General features: G+C 37.9%; 1 pseudogene; it reads right to left on the bottom strand.

Moving 5' to 3' along the window:
* LOC103729023 overlaps positions 1 to 14,814 on the bottom strand; it is a 31,462-nt pseudogene that overhangs the window by 12,044 nt on the left and 4,604 nt on the right.

The raw sequence follows: 14,814 nt of genomic DNA, 5'->3' as shown, positions 1-14,814 counted from the left end.
CTGTAGCCCCAGCTGTCCTGGAACTCACTATGTAGACCAGGCTGGCCTTGAACTCACAGGGATCCACCTGCCACTACATAGTGAGTTCCAGGAGAGCTGGGGCTACAGGGAGACCCTGTCTCAAAGAGAAAAAAAAAAGGAGTAGAGATAGTGGACAGCTTTATCTTGTTCCTGATTTTAATGGGAATGCTTCCAGCTTTTCTCCACCGAATGATGTGCCAGGAGAGCTGGGGCTACAGGGAGACCCTGTCTCAAAAAGAAAAAAAAAAGGAGTAGAGATAGTGGACAGCTTTATCTTGTTCCTGATTTTAATGGGAATGCTTCCAGCTTTTCTCCACTTCGAATGATGTTGGCTGTGGGTTTGTTGTATACGGCTTTAATTATGTTGAGGTATGTTCCCTCCAGTCTAATTCCCTCTAGGACTTTGAACATAAATGCATGTTTGCCACGCCTGCGCGGCACGAAGCTGATCTCTGAGCAGAGGACATCAGGATTGAAGAGACAATCACACTTTTAGTGTAACAGAAGAAGCCTTTATTTCTCAGCCCCAGGTTGCTTTTATACCTTAGTCCAGAAGGCAGCTGACCCAACGGGGGTGGGGGAGCCATCGCATGACCGCAGGGTCAGTGCCAGGTCATGGTGTTCTCAGGACCTGATACCGGAACCACGAGGCCCAAAAGGTCACTGCAGGGGAGGTGCAGATGGTGGCCAGGACAGCATGTCCCAACATCTCACCCCTTTTCCTTTATATAACGGAAGATCCCCCTGTCTTAGGTCGTCCCGGAGGGGTCATCCCTTACCCGTCATTGTGAGGAATCATCTCTGTCTTCAGTGGGCGCCCTCTCCATGGAAGTTGCCCATCTACGGAGGCATCTTCAGCGTTTGTATAGCATTTGCAGCCAGACCTGAGGTACATCTGGATAACCAGATGACAAGCTTAACAGGACTTGTTGAGTGCCCATCTGTTGAGACCTCGTAGATCTCATCCATCAGCAAAGGACCCAGAGCACCAAATCCTTATAAATGAGTATGTTTCCAGACATAACTACAGGAACCGGGATAATAAAAAGGAACCAGGGAAGTAAAAGGAAAGAAAGAACCTGAGAGAAGAACAGTTGGAAACAGGTGTTAATAAGGGAGATATGGATTTTAATGGAGTTGGGAGGGACGGTTATACAAGGAAACTTGGGAATAAAGGGAAAGGAGGAGATTAAGAGAGGTGGGACCATAGAAGTGGGGTATTATTAAGGGAGAAATGGGGAAAACGGAGGCACTTTAAATGGGGAAACTGTGGTGGAAGGGCTAGACAATGAGAGAGATAAATAACGCCTAGCTAGTTTTTAAAAAACCAGAGGAAACCATATTAGTCCAACAACTTATTGAAAAGTTATACTTACAATTAGTTCAAGGAACAAAATATATGTCTAGTCAAGGTTCATCTGCGAATGTTTGGTTTTTGCCCAATCTTTATTTACATAGCACATGGTAATCAAAAGTACCAGACTGGTGGAACTAACCTTCTTGGATGTTTAACAGCCATACTTTGAGGCCTATACTAATCTGCTCAGAAGGACTTAAAGGACAGTTTTTGCTTCTTGCCCTCCTAGGTCGACTAAGTTCCAGGGGACTATGAGCATCTCCCAAAATGTCCTGTAACTGTGGTGAGTCACCTGTCCTCTTGATCAAAGAGGCTGTGGAGACCCTACCAGATGGACTCTAACCCATGCCCAGTCTACAAAGAGGAGGTTCAACCCTGATAAACATTTCCTCCATGCTTCCAAGTGAAGCCACCCATGGTCGAGCAGGACCTTTGACTTAGCTTCATATAGATGGAACTGGTAAAAGAAAGGAGCCAGGGGCTCCTCCCAAGCCCATGTGACCCCTGAGGAACAGATCCTCAAAAGACCTTAACAGTAAAAATAAATTGGTTTATCTGGGCCAACTGTATGGTCTTAAACACCCAAAAGGAAAGTATAACCAAAGATTTAAGTGATCAATATACTTCTTTAAGAGTCCAAGTGTATAGCTAAAGGCTACATAACAGGAAACAATGCCAGACAGGAGATACCTTCCTTTGAGTTGTTGGTCAGGGTGGCCCAAGAGACTCCCAGACAATAACCCAGCATAGAACTAGGAAAATGAACAGCAGACCCCAATCTTATCTAAAGGCATATTGGCACTGATTGCTGCTAGATGAGGAAGAGCTGATCTTCCTAAAACAAGGAACTCTGGATAGGCTGACTAGACTCAGCAGATGGACAAGCACTGGGGAACAGCTGGGGGCATTGACAACACAGTGGACAGTAACAGGGATGACAGAGTATATGGGCTCCAGTGGGGGGAGGGGGAGGCTATGGGATGGTGCCATTTGGGATGCGGGTATAATGAATAAGATTGTTTGGGATGTTCTGTATGAAATACACAAAAAAATCAATCAATAAAAAATGAGTTATATTTGAGGAAGAAGCATAAAAATTTGCTTCATGTTAATTAGTATATGTGAAAAACATTACCATTGAAATCTACCTGATGACTTTATATCCATGCTCAGGTGCCAAGGATCTCAGAAATTAACTGACTGTGACTAGTAATAATCAGATACATAAGATTAGAGATGCATGTGCAAACATCTAAAGGTTAGTTGCACTAAAATGGGATTTTCTGTATGAAACAGTATATTTTAAAAAGAAATGGAGAACTTTTTTAAAGGTTAAAACCTCATTCAATTGTATATTTTATAGGCTTATACTGAGTACAATAATGTGTAACTGTATTAATTCAACACTGTGAACCTAAAAATTTACAGCCAATTTTGAGATTCATCTTTTTTCTTGAAACTGTTATTGTTGTTGTTATGTCAATGCTGTTATAATGAAATGCTTCTACTAATTATGTGATTGTTAAATAAAATTTACTTCTCAATTGAAAAAAAAAACTAACAGTAAATGCTGTGTTTTGTTAACAGAATGGTGTTTGTTTCTATGACATTAGGGGGTATAACTCATAGGACATCTTGTTGTCTTCAAGTTATATTTTATTATCCAAAAGCAGGTAGGTTTGAAATCATGAGACTATTTATAAAAGACATGCAGAAAATTTAAATAAAATAACAGTATCCACTCTCAAAAAAATTTACAAGTTTGTCTCATATAATACCAGCTATAGCTACTGAACTTTCCAATGCGTACTGTACCAGTTTGTCTCTGCTGAGTTTGTAGACCACTGGACAGAAGATCATGCTAAAAAAATACACACTTAGAAACATCCTGCTTCATACATGTTTTGTGCTTGTCCATTTTGGAAGCACAAATGTCCACCAAAGCAACAGATTGCTCCCCAAACTCCTAGACCTTGGCACACCTTTCAAGCCCTCAGCTTTCATTAGGCCACAGACCACAGAAGACATTTTTAAGCATTCCATAAAACCTTGCATAGATCTTTAGCTCACTCCAAAGAATAAACATTGAATAGCATGAGTCTTTTTCCATTTGCTACATCAGTATAGTGGATTCCTCCATTAACTTCTGTCAGATTCCAAATAAGCCACCAATCAATGGTCTCCCTAATTGCTCTATTTCCTTCAACAGCCTTTTGGATTTTTCTTGCACTGTCAAGGAGTCAACTAAGTTTCACTGCACTGAGCTTAGTGCTTAGTGCTATCTTGGACTTGACAAAGTTTTCCTGAAATTCTTTTGCCAAGATTCTCAATGTCTGATTACATTAAGCCTCACCACAATATTGAGGCTTTCAGCTAACATTTCCCAGATTACTGTGATTTCCCTCTGATCACTGACACCAAAAAATTTTATGAAGGAAATGTAAGCTTTCCAAGTTTCCCCCACATTTTTCTCTATAAGGTCAAATAGACTACATAATTTTCTTTAGGTCTCATCTTACCATCCTTCTCTTGGGAAGTCTTATTTTATTTCCACTTGATGATGACTAAGTAGTTCAATTGTTTCTTAATTGAAAAGAAAATTGTCCAGCTGGTATCCTGGTCAGTTGCCTCAGCCAACCAACAATCCCAAGAAGGCTTTCTTTGTAGCTGCAGTGAAGTCAGCTTCAGGTTGGCAAGCTGAACTGGCTGGTTTAGCATTGTGCTTCTGGCCAGTGAACGAGGAGCAATGAGACTCAAAGGGTCAGGCAGCCTGCTTCTACTAAACCAGGCTGTCTTTATGCATCTGTTGTTGGATACTTAGGACTTCCATATTTTGGTTATTGTGAACAGTGCTGCCATGAACATGTGTATGTAGGCATCTCTGTGCTATATGGAACTGATAATTTATCTTCTCTAAAGATCCTGTGTCTTATTTCTCAACCAATTATCTAGTGAGAATGTACACAGTAGGAGGTGGATCGCCATCTTTTACAATCGCAGCCATCTCTGGTCTGCTCCTTACACTCAGCAATTCAGCCTGGGCCTAAACATGCAGGGCTTTACTGGATTTCCACGGTTTTGTTTTCTTTAAAAAAAATTTGGTTCCTCTGTCTGCAATGTCCTCCTCCACCCTCTGTTGTGGATCCATTTATCATTCATGACTCATAACAGCATGTTCCTAGCATGTCATATGCCTTACTATAATGTCAAAATATATGATAATAACTGTAATTTTCTTAGCAACAGTATAATATTAATATATAATTGAGCATGATTTTTGAGTGAAAGTTAAACAAATTAAATATGTGACCTATATTCTGTTTTAAAAGCAAAATATTCCATAAGTTAAAGCACATAATTATTTTACATGAAAAGATCTCAATTTTTGTAAAATGGACACTTACTTGATTATCTGTGTAAAGTCTATAGGCAATAAGCCTATATGGTTTTCATAAACCTATATGGTTTATAAAAAATAGACCTCTAGTATAATATTGCTCACCTAAAACATATATACATATGTTAAATAAACATTTAATTTAAAATGCCATAAGCTTTAATAAACAAAAGGAGTTTGGAGGTGTGCTAGTGACCTTCATTCTTTTATAAACCTGTTCAGAAAAAATTGCAATGGTATATATTCAATAGCTGTGTGCACTGTATGAAAGCTGCAGTTATATTCATTCTATTACTATTATAACTGCCTAATCTGGCTTATTATTTTAAAATATAACTATGGCACAAGATGAGGTGGAGGAACAAGTTGCTGCACATTAATATAGTGAAATAATATGCAGAAAATGCAAAGTGTTACTGTGTACAGTATGGATGATTCTATATTCCAGAAAATAAACCAGAGAACAATATTCAAGTAAATGAAAAAATATTCTGTAAAGGTAGAATAATGATTACAGCAGCTTCCTTGTAGATTGATTGTGCTATTGTGATAGAAACTTCTGGATGCTGGCAAAGATCTGTTACTTTGATTTGAATAGTGATTACAGTTTGCATTGGATGCTTAAGACTTTGCCCTTTATGTGTGTAATTTATAATGCAGGATGTAGAAATGCATGCATGTTATAAATGAATTATGGACTAAGGCCTTACCAGTTGACACCAGTGCATAACATATTAAATCTAGACAAAATTAAAGAAAAGTTTAAACAACGGGTCTTAGTGGGGAAGGAACACGTACTTGGAAGAGGGAAGTTAGAGAGTAGTAACAAATTGAGCTCTCATCTTTGTAGCTGGCACTGGCGAAGTTCCTGTGTAGAAAGACTCACAGTTCCTCACCTTGGGGAACAAGAAAAATGAAGTTAAAATAATAAGTGTGCACATTTAGATTAACAGGAGAGAACAGCACAAAATAAATGCACATTAACTTTGAAAAAAACACAGATGTAATTCAGTGGAAGAAAAAAATGCTGTAGTCCACACTAGATATCTATAATGAAGAAAAAAACGTCAGTCTGCTTTTCACACCATTTACAAAAATGAACTTAAAATGGAAGATTATCCTAAATGTCAGAGGTGAAGTTTTAGATTGTGATGAGTGATTATAGGGGGAATTTTTTGTTAACTCTAGTGAGACAAAGATTTCGTAGACATAAATTACAAGCGAAAACATGATAAATTTCCATCAAGATTATTGCGGCTGTCATTGCTTTTTAAGTCAGGTGACTGGAGGATTGCCTTCCAGCAAAACTGGTCAACCTGTACAAGTCACTGAGGAGTGAAACTGTCCTGCTGACCTGTGTGGTCAAGACACACTCAGGGTCCCTCAGCTTAGTAAACTTTTAGTTTAAGAGCCAAGGTCAGCCCAAACCAAGGATATCACAAGCAAACCTGATACTTGGTAAGCTAATTAAAAATGTAGTTAAAGTGATGTTGAACAGAAGTACCTGTGAGTAGTTGGTCAGGGAGGCCCTTGAGGCCCCCTATGAATGGAGGTTATTGGTATTGCTGATGGTTGACCATTAGAACAAGATGGTAGATATCAGAGACTTTGGTTTCAGGACATAGAGAAATCCAGCTAGACCCGAGCTGGACCCTCCTACCTGATGGCTAGTTCTCCTAGTGTCAAAAGGTGTTACACAGGCTACTGGGGGAGAATTGTCATCAGCAGTCTTACTCAGCTGTGGACCCTGCATGCTGCACTAGCAACTACCCAGACAAGATGTGCCCACTGGTGCAGTGATGGCAAGTTTGTTATGTGGGTAAGCAAGTACTTTCTGACTGAATTTGAGGCCTGCTCCACAGGAGTGAATGAACCAGTGAAAAGCCCATGGCTGGGGATATCAGGTACTGATGAGGAAGGTTCTTCTGTTTTTTTGATTGGACATGATATGCCTTGTGCCCAAAGATCAGTGTCACTGTCAGCAAAGTTTATTTTTGTAGTAGATAACAATTACTACAGAGACTCATATGTGGTCAAAGCACTGACTGTTGGCAACAGAGCCCTAAATGAGGCATCTATATTGCCTCCCTTTAGAGCTCAAAGAACACTGCAGAAGGAGTGGAAATACGTATGTCTATGCTCCTGTAAATTACTCATGTTCTTGTAAGCAGGCCTAATTACACTCCGTGGATCATACACACACACAAAAAGGAAAGACAAGACAATGGAAGGGGATCAATGGGAATGGGAGAGAGAAAGAAAAAGCAATGAATAAATGTACATGTAAATATGATCAAAACACATATGCATGAAAATGTTATAATAAACCCGTTGTTGTGTGTAATTAATATATGCTAATAAAAGCCAAAAGAGAACACTTTCATGTCATCTTTTCCTGACTGAGAGTAAGAACAGTTTCTGTTACCTAAAAACATATACCCTAGGAAAAAGTCTCAAGTTTAAGAGCACAGGAAATAACTGATTAGGAAATTCTTTTGATATTTGCAAGCTTTGGAGGGTACTATGATTGAAATTTATTCTGAGGCTTTATGATCTGGGTTTTTGATATAGTCTTTAAATAAGTCAAAAGAAGGAAGAAAGACTGAAATTAAAAGAAGATAAAACCCAAGTAGTACATCCTTAAGATCACCATAAGGAACCAAAATATAAAATACTACTGTTCATTTCACTTAAAACATCCTTAAAGGTAAAATTCAGTTTAAAACAAAAAATTAGAAGAACTCATCAATGTATGTAACACGATGGAGTAGAACATTTAACAACAGTGACACAAAGACAGTAGTAGAAGTGGGGGTGATGTTTATATAATGTACAACTAGTACAATATGATTTCAAAATAAAGTTTATTAAGATGAAATTGTATATTTTCAACACTATTACCAACTATCAATAAGATGAGATAAAAAGCAATAGAAAAGACAAAGCTAGGTACTAAAAAGCACTCAAAAAACCTAAAAGAAGGCAGGAAAATAAGGGAAAAACATTAACAAAGACCAGATCAGATGGGACAAACAGAAAGCAAATAATAGGATTGTAAGCTTTACTCAATAATTACACTAAATACAAATAGTCTATACATGCCAATTAAGAGACAGAAAAAGTTAAAATGTGTGAGAAAAGTTAAAATGATGAGAGAATCCAGCTATATGCTTAAAAACTGGAATCATAACATTAAATATAAAACTTATTTTTTCTTAAAAATTATGGGAAACAGTATGGAGATTCCTTTTAAAAACTGAAAATAAAATTATCATATGATTCAGCAAACCCACTACTGAGTATATAAATCAAACAAAATGAAATTATTATTTCAAGTTCCCTATCCTGAGACTTCCCTGCATCTTGACATCTCAGCTTTCAGGCCTCCTTGGGTTGCTGGTGGAATCCTTGCCTGCCCAGATGTTTATGCTCCCCAGATCTGCTGTGGTCAGTTCCCTCTTCCATGGTAGTACTCAGGCCTGTGTGGGTCACTGGGATCCTTCAATGCCTCAGACCTGCAGTTCTAGGTTGCCTTTCTTGAGAGGTCCCTGTCCCCTGCCCCCTCAGCTCTTAGGCCTCTCAGATCTTGGGATCCTTGCCCACCCCAGATCCATGCACTTCCCCTGGCTGATTGTGGTGCATTCCCTCCGCCATCTTGGCTCTTAGTCCTACTTGGATCACTGGGATACTATGTTCCCAGGGCCTGTGAACTCCCCAGCTGAATGCATCAGACAACCTGTTCACTAGCAGCCACATAGCCCATCTGGCTGACCCAGGACTGTATGGAACCACAGTTCAAAAGTTGCATCTGTCTCTTAACTGAACTGAGACCACTTTTTCCACCCCATTTGCACATCAGCATAAAGTGACCCCCAAAGTGAACACCACACACTATTCAGCTGAGCCATAACTTGACAAGTTGGGGAAACAGATATTTAATCAAGATGAGATCACCTATTCATACCAAGAAACACCACAACATAAGCCCAGATGCATAGTTCTCATCGAAAAAACACAAAGTACATGAACAACCAAGATATAAGTCTCCCCCAGGAATTAGCACCCCATCGTAAAGCTTCCTGAGAATAGCTACCTCGGGGTGTACAAGACAATGATTTTAAAACAACTGTAATAAACATGTTCAAGGAAGTCAAAGAAGATACAAACAAAAGACTAGATGAAAATGAGGAAAACACAAATAGTTGAATGAAAGAACTAAAACAATTCACGATATGAAATTATAATTCAATAACAGAATCTCTGAAGAAAAGCCAAACTGAAATAAAACCTGAAAAATGCAAGAACTCAAACAAAAATTTCAGAGGAAAAGAACAGAAGGGAAGTAGGGAAATGGAGCAGAGAATAGCAGATCTTGGACAAGGTTGGGGAAATGGATTGCTCAGGGAAAGAAATGTCAAATCTCAAGTAACCCACAAACAGAATATGCAAGACCTCTGGGACACTGTAAGAAGACCAAACCTATGAATCATAGGTCTAGAAGAAGAAGAAACCCAGGTCAAGGACCCAGAAATTAAAAAAAAATTGAGTACTCTATTTTTTTCATTTTTAATATTTTAATTGAGTTTTTGTGCATTTTATATAATACATTTTTTTTTGTCTTTTTGAGACAGGATCCCCTGCAGACTCAGCGGGCCTGGAACTCACTATGAAGACCAGGTTGGTCTCAAACTCAGAGAGATCTGCCTGCCTCTGCCTCCCAAGTGCTGGGATTAAAGGCATACACCACTATGCCTGGCTTCATATAATAATGTTTTTTAAACTTAAAAGAATTTTTTTATTTATTATTCTTATTTTATGTATATGCATGTATTGCCTGCATGTAGGTAAGTGTACCCATGTTGTGCAATGCCCGAGGAGGTCAGAAGAGGCTATTGGATCTCCTGGGACTGGAGTTATGGATGGTTGTTAGCTGCCATGTGGGTGCCAGGATTCGAACCCGGGTCTTCTGCAAAAACAACCAGTGTTCTTAACTGCTAAGCCATCTCTCCAGCCTCATAATAAATTTTAATCAAATTTTAGACCCTCTCATCCTTTCCTGCTCCCCATAGTCCCCCACCAGATTTCAGGTATTCTGTCATATATGTTAAGTCCTATTCAGTCAAGCATTTCTATATAGATGTCCCACAGTGCAAGTTCATCCACTGGAGTCTAGTCAGCCTATCTAGAGTTATTCTCTTAAAGAAGATGTACTCTCCCTTACCCTACAGTAATCATTTACCAATAGTTCCTTGGCTAGGGTTGGGTCCTGCTGCCTATTTCCATTGTTATAGGTGGGGTTTTTGTCTGATTGAGTCAGCATGGGTCTTGAGCATGCTGTCAGCATTGTTGCAAGTTCATATGAACAAGTTCCCAGTGGTCTGAAAGCCTCTGTTTCCCCATGTTCATAAACAAACTGGCTCTTACAGTCTTTCTACCCTCTCTTCTGCAATGGTCCCTGAGCTGTGGGTGGGTGAGGTTTAATTTAGGAGTCCTATCCAGGGATACACCCTCTGAAGTCTCTTATTCTCTAAAACTTAGCCAGTCATGGCCTTCTGTGTGCATTGTACTCTGTTGTATGAGGGAGTTCTGCTGGTGAGAGTTGACAGGAAATATTTTTAAATAAAATCCTAGAAGAAAACTCCCCAAATCTAGGGAAAAAGAAGCACTAAACATACAGACCAAGGAAAAGATTGAAAGCTGTGAGAGAGGAAGATTAAGGCACATCTAAAGGCAGGCCTGTCAAAATAATAGCTAACTTCCCAATGGAAATGATGAAAACCAAAAGGGCTTAGGCCCATGTCCTACAAGTCAGGCAAGAACACAGATTCCGGCGTAGACTGCTATACCCAGCAAAACTACCAGTTGTAATTGAAGGAGAAAAAATTTCCCTGATAAAAACAAATTTAAGGAATTTATGTCTATGAAACCAGCTAGACAGAGAATACTCAATGGGATAGTTCAGTCAGAGGAGAAGATTAAACACTCTCAAGAGGGCACAAAGAATAAATAAATTATGTCAGAAGAGTTAATCAAAAGAAGTCTAAGAAAACAGCACAACACCAACATAGCAGGAATTAATAAACATTGATCAATAATAACCGTTAATATTAATGGTTTCAACTTCTCGGTAAAGTACACAGACTAACTGATTGAATTAGCAAACAGGATCCATTGATTTGCTTCCTCCAAGCAACATACTTCACTGTTAATGATTGGTACCATCTTAAGATAAAAGGATGGAAAAGTATTCCAAGAAAACAGAAGTAAGATACAAGCACGTGTAGCTATTATAACATTTGACAAAATAGACTTCAAACTAATACTAGTCACAAGAGATAGAGAAGGTCACTTTGTACTCATTAAAGGAAAAATACACCAAAAGGATATTAAAATTCTAAACATTTATGTACCACACAGAGAAACACCTGATTTTATAAAGTAAACTCTATTAATTAGATCTAGAATAACACCCTGACAACACAGTAATAGTGTATAGTTCAACACAGTAATAGTGTAATAGTAATAGTTCAACAATAGTAATAGTAATAGTTCAACACAGTAGTAGTGGGTGACTTCAATACCTCATTGTCACCATTAGAGAGGTCAGCCAGACAACATTAAATAAAGAAGTTCTGGAGTTAATTAACATCATAAACCAAATGGACATAACATACCCACAGAACATTTCACCCAAACACCAAAGAACATGTTTTCTTCTCAGCAGTCCCTGACTTTCTCCAAAACTGGTCACATGTTAGGACACAAAGAAAATCTCCATAAAGCAAATTTAGAAAAATTGAAAAATGTCCTACATTCTGTCTGGCCACAAATGAATAAAGCTAGATATCAACAACAATAAAAATGGGGAAAAGTATACAAAGTCATGGAAGCTAAACAAGATTCTACTAAATGAAAAATGGATCAAGGGAGAAATCAAGAGGGATACAATGAAGGCAGTGCTAAGACAAAAATCTATAGCATTAAGTATCTACACCAGAAAATAGAAACAGCTCATATAAATAAGTTAATGATGCATCTGAAGGCTTTGGAAAAATCAAGAACAAACAATACTTAAAGGAGTAGATGGGAAGAGAGAAACAAAATCAAGGCTGAAATAGAAATGAAGAAAACAATACAAAGAATCAATGAAACAAAGAGTTGGTTTTTTGGAAAAGATTAGGAAGATTGACAAGCCTATAGGTAAAATAGCCAAAAGAAAGAGAGAGGACCAAATCAAAGGGATTAAAAAGGGAAACATTGCAATAGACCATAAGGAAATCCAGAAAATCATAAGGACATACTTTAATAAAATCTATATTACAGTAATCCAGAAAAATATAAAAAATTATAGATTTATAGATAAGTATGACCTATCAAAGTTAAATAAAAATTCCATAAATAATTTAAAGAGACCCATAACAACCAATGAGGTAGATGTAATAATTAAAATTCTCCCAACTATTAAAAGCCCAGCATCAGAAGAATACAGCACAGATGTCTACCAAATCATCAATGAAGAGCTAATACCAATACTTCTCAAATTATTGCATAAAATAGAAAGGGAAGCAACACTCTCAAGTTCTTTCTGTGAAACTAGTAGTACTCTGATACCCAAACCAGTCAAAGATCCAACAAATAAAGAAAATTATAGGCTAATCTCTCTTATAAGCATAGATGCAAAATCTTCAATAAAATACTTGCTAATAATGCAAGAACACTTCCAAAAGATTATCCACCATGATCAAGACTGCTTCATCCCAGAGATGCAGGAATGGTTCAACATACATAAATCAATAAACGTAATTTACCACATAAACAGGCTCAAAGACAGAAACCACGTGATCATCTCATTAGACACAGAAAGGGCCTTTGACAAAAATCCTACATTATTCATGATAAAAGTCATGGAGGAATCTGGGGAGGGAGGCAAATCTCAACATCAAGAAGGCAGTATACAACAAGTCCACAGCCAACATCATACTAAATGGAGAAAAATTCAAAACATTTCCATAAAATCAGGAACAAGACACAAAGGTCCACTTTTTTCCATTCTTGTTTGATATAGTACTTGAAGTCTTGGCTAGAGCAATAAGACAAATGAAGAAGAAAAAAGGATACAAATTGGCAAAGAAGAAAACGTTCAAAATCTTTAGTCATTAGTCATTGGGGAAGTGCCAGTTAAAACTTCTTTGAAATTCTATCTTACCCCACTCAGAATGGTTAAGATCCAAAAAAGAAAGAAAAAAACCAAGCAATTACCAATGCTGGAGAGGATGTGCAGAAAGGGGAACACTTATTCCCTGCTAGTAGGAGTGCAAAGTGGTACATCTACTATGGAAATCAGTGTGGAGAGTCCTCAAAATGCTGGAAATTGATCTACGATATGAGCCAGTCTTACCATTCTTGGGCATATACTCCCAAAGCTCTTTATCCTACTACAGAAATATCTCCTCATCCATGTTTATTGCTGCCCTTTTCACAATAGCCGGGAATTGTAAACAACCTAGATGTCCATCAACTGATGAATGGATAATGGAAGTATAGTACATTTATACAATGTAATATTATCCAGTTGTCAAAAACTGAAATTATGAAATTTGCAGGCAAATAAATGGAACTGGAAACAATCATCCTGAATGAGGTAACCCATACCTAGAAAAACATCACATATTCTCTCTCATAGGTGGATGTTACCTTAGAATTGTTAGTTATACAGGTTTCAGTTAGAAAATCCAGAGAGGTCAGGAAACAAATAAATGGCCAAAGGTTGGGGTGCTTCATGGGAGGGGAGAAAGAATGCAAAGATATAAAGGGGGAAAGGAGAATAACAGAGTAAGGAAGGGTTAGTTGGGTTCGTGAGTGGAAGGAGCGGCAGAGGAGGGGGTATCAGGAGGGATAATAACAGGTTTTAGAAAAAGCTGTATGTAAACCTACCACTATAGAAGTTTCTTAAAATATATAAATACACAGTATAAAAAGAGATGAAAAGTGATTGCCTTATAACACATGGACATTGCTCCTACCAGACACAACAGGCTAGCAAATGAAAAGCCCAAATGCCAGGGATGGACTCCCTCTTTTGAATCTGTTGACCAGGGGTCCCATAGACCCTCAAACAATACTGGTCATTGCCCTGCTCCTGGTTATCCACTAGAACTCGATATTAAGACCCTATTGCTGAAGATACCACATGTATGAGCCATAGATAAAGCAAGGATAAATTAAGCTCATACTGATTTCAAAGTTTCATCTCTACTGGCTAGCTGTCATAGTGCTGGATGGTGCAATGCATGCTACCAGAAGATAAAATTAATCATTAATTCTATCGAGCTGTGAATTCTGTATGCTTCAACAACAGCTGACCTTGGGAGATATGACCTCTGGTGCAACAGTTGCATGAATATTATGGGAATAACCTATCCCTTTGTAACTGGATTTTAATTAGCTGACTTAAGTTATTATTTTGCCTTCTCTCCTTTTGTGGAAGTTCTGGGGATTGAACCTAGGGCTTGCATTGCATATGTGAGGCCCTAGGTTCAATCCCCAGAACTGCCACAAAAGGAGAGAAGGCAAAATAATAACTCAAGTCAGCTAATTAAAAACATGTAATCATTCCAAGTGTGTACCCACCTTAGAACTTCAAATACATAAAACAAATATTGAGAGAAAAAAAGGACAGAAAACTTCACAACTCAAGTTGGTGATGTCAACATTCCTCTTTGAATAACTGATAGAACATGTAGACAGAAAACCTTTATAGACACAGATGACCTGAATGACACTCAACTTACACAATCAGAATGACATTTATACATTTTACCAAACAACAATACACATTTTTTTCAAGTGCACATGGAAAATTCAAGAAGACAGACCATATGCTGAGACATTAAACAAGTTTCAATAAATTTAAGTGTACGGAAAACATACAAAATATGTTCTCTTGCTATTGTGGAATCAACTTAAAAACTAAAAACAGATCTCTACAAAATGTCTACACATAATGGTAATTTAACTATATACTTCAAAAATAATACAA

This window comes from Nannospalax galili, unplaced genomic scaffold (assembly GCF_000622305.1).
Source record: "Nannospalax galili isolate Female #2095 unplaced genomic scaffold, S.galili_v1.0 scaffold1832, whole genome shotgun sequence".
In the NCBI taxonomy this organism is placed as follows: Eukaryota; Metazoa; Chordata; class Mammalia; order Rodentia; family Spalacidae; genus Nannospalax; species Nannospalax galili.
The sequence above is the reverse complement of the archived record's forward strand: the minus strand, read 5'-3'. Positions and strand labels throughout refer to the sequence as shown.